Source organism: Pistacia vera, unplaced genomic scaffold (genome assembly GCF_008641045.1).
Source record: "Pistacia vera cultivar Batoury unplaced genomic scaffold, PisVer_v2 Contig492, whole genome shotgun sequence".
In the NCBI taxonomy this organism is placed as follows: Eukaryota; Viridiplantae; Streptophyta; class Magnoliopsida; order Sapindales; family Anacardiaceae; genus Pistacia; species Pistacia vera.
This window is the reverse complement of record NW_022196326.1, coordinates 666,676-669,654: the sequence shown is the minus strand read 5'-3', so window position 1 is coordinate 669,654 and position 2,979 is coordinate 666,676.

Sequence of the window (2,979 nt, the reverse complement as noted above, 5' to 3'; positions counted from 1 at the left end):
AATAGTAAAGCTATAGATATTTTCAAAGTAATATCCTTTATATAACAATTTGAAGTTTTTTCACCAACTTTGTGCATGCCATGTTTTAATTATTATGAAAAGTGGTATGAAAACAATTAAGAAAATATTGATAGAATTAGGATTGTTTACTTGGATTCTGGTATAATAAAAGATGTGAATTTCAAGATGCTTGTATAAAATCAAATATGTCTCCTAAACATTTGCATAGACATGCCTGTTAGATAAATAGTACTTATTTATGCTTGATTCATGTTTCCTTATGCAATTTAATAAGTTATTTTGTAGCAATAATAGAGGTCCTCATATTTGTAAAAATGATTGGCAAATAGCCAAAGTATTTATTATTCTTTTCTAAATTTTTTACCATCCACTTTACAACTTTGTGTGTGTATTATCCTACTAGTCCATTGGTAATAGATACAATTGTAATTTCAGAGTTATTTACAAAAACAAACAAGAAATAACATAACCAATAAAGGCAATGGAATTTTTTTTTTAAATATTTTAAACCCATTCCTTTCTTTATTGTTTAGTGCCATTTTTTATCCTAGATTAAACAAGAAGGTTTAAAATGGTTTAGAGACATTATCTGAAAATTTACAAGACTTAGCATTTGTCAATCAAATAGGAGATGTAAAAAATTGTCTTGCAAGGTATATTTCCAATATGAAAACAGGTATGGGAACCCGCAAAGACACGAATACAAAGGAAGTTTCATCAGAAGAAACAATGAAGACTTCTACAGCTAGGTGCATTTAATAGCCAAGAGGAACCGAACCCGAACGACAGGCGTACCTCCTCTTTAGAAGCACCAACGCACAACGAATCTATGGCCGCCCTGCATTCACAGAGTACGAGCTTCACATATTTGGGAACTCCTGAAATTTTACCAAGATCCACAACAAAGACCAACTTTGATGTCTTGGAATATTGGAAAACCAGAAAATTATTTTCCGGTATATCAGACTTGCCTTGGATTTTTTGCTGTTCAGTCTCAACGTCTCATCCGAACAAACATTTAGTGCAAGTGGAAGAATTTTAAATGAAAGGAGGACTAAACTTTCACCAAAAATGATTGAGTCCTCACATGTCTTCGAGATTGGGAACGGTCACGCCATCAGGTCAATACAGGTTGTCGACATACTTTATATAATCATTTCAATTTTGTAATATAGATGATACGGATGAGGAGGTCCTAGTGAACCCCAAAATAGTTGTTTTGTAAATTGTAACTTTGTAAATTAATTGTCAATTATTGCATCTTTTTTCCTTACCAAGTTGTCCCATGGGTTTTTCTTGGTGAGGTTTTTAACGAGGCAATAATTATTATAATTTCTTATTTTATTTTTTAATAAATGAATAATTTTAATTTTTCTATATTACAATTTTAATGTATTAAAATTGAATTAATATTTGGAATGTTAAAAAAAAATTTAATTTAATTTAATTATTGAATTTGAAAAGAAGTTAAAAAAACAATTACATTTATTCATTTATATATTGTTAATTATTCTTTTGAAAAGTTAATTAACATTTAAACTTAAACAAAACAAAACAAAACACAAATGAAAAAAAAAAAAATAAAAGAGGGTTAACCCGACCCAACCCGTAGCCTAACCCGCGGGTTGGGTTCGGGTCCGGTTGGGCCAGCTAATTCCCCAACATTGGCAGGCCTAACCTGGCCTGCCAATGTTGGCGGGCGTCAGACTACCCGCCACTTTGGCAACCCCGCGCGGGTCGGGCGCGGGCGGCTTTTCCACCTCACTTAATCCACACATTTTATGCTCCCACTACTAACTTCAAATGTGTAAGCCAACAACCATAACACAATACGATGACCAAAGCCATTGTCCTCAAGTGTGATTCTCAGTATCATAGAGGGACCCTACATGTCACCTACTACACACAACAATGTACTTCTCTACTATGTCTATGACTGACATCGCTGCAACGCAAAACTATCATTTTAAGTCGACCCATCACCATTAAGGAAAACTCCAATGAATTTTAACCTCCCACTAGTAGAGTTCCCCTTCACTTTGGCGAACAAGTTTCTGATGAGCATGTTTTGATTAAAACCATGGTGATGGAGCATACGTTTTAATATACTTAAGTTGAGGGTTTTTTTTAATGTCTCACTAATTATTATTTTGTTAGAATGTCATTGTTTGGCATGTTATTGAACATTCAACCTTAGCATGCATTCTAACAAAATAAAATGTGCCGGTACATGGCCCACTAAAACCGATTTCCTCAAGCCTAGAAAATCGGTGGGTCAACCTAGGGGTTTAAAAGTAAATCTGGGTCTTCAAATTATCCTCTTCAGAGCTCCTTTGTTTCTTCTTCACCCATTACAAATATTTTATAATAATATATAATAAAAAAACTCTATTCTAATTCATCGATAAAATAGAAACCTCGCGTTACATACAGGGAGTGAGATGAAGAAGAATACATGGATATAAGAGAGAGAGGCAGGACACGGAGGTCCTATTTCTTTATAAATTACAACAAACCCAAAATAACAAAACATACCAAGGTCTAAGGCTCATGTACCGGGCACCATGCAATTTCAAACAGAACATTGCTACATCCAAAATTAACATTTTGAATTTGGGTGGGTGGAATTATTAAATTACCCTTTTATATGTGCAGAATTATTATTCGCTTTATGTTCAAAAATTACAATTTGGCCCCCTATGCGAAAAACAGAAAAGCAAAATGGAACAGTAGCTTTCTTGCCGCGCGAATAAATTATTCGCCCTAAGAAGTTCATACACACATGGTTTGTTGTGGCGAAGTTTTATTTCCCATGGCAAACGCCATAAACTTCCAGAAAACACAAAACGCTCTAAGAGATTCATGCCGGACGAAGTTTTATTTCGCCGCGCTAGATCTATTTTTTCCGTAGGTCCCGCCGAAGGATTATTTGTCGTGGCCAGATTCACTTTTTGCCTC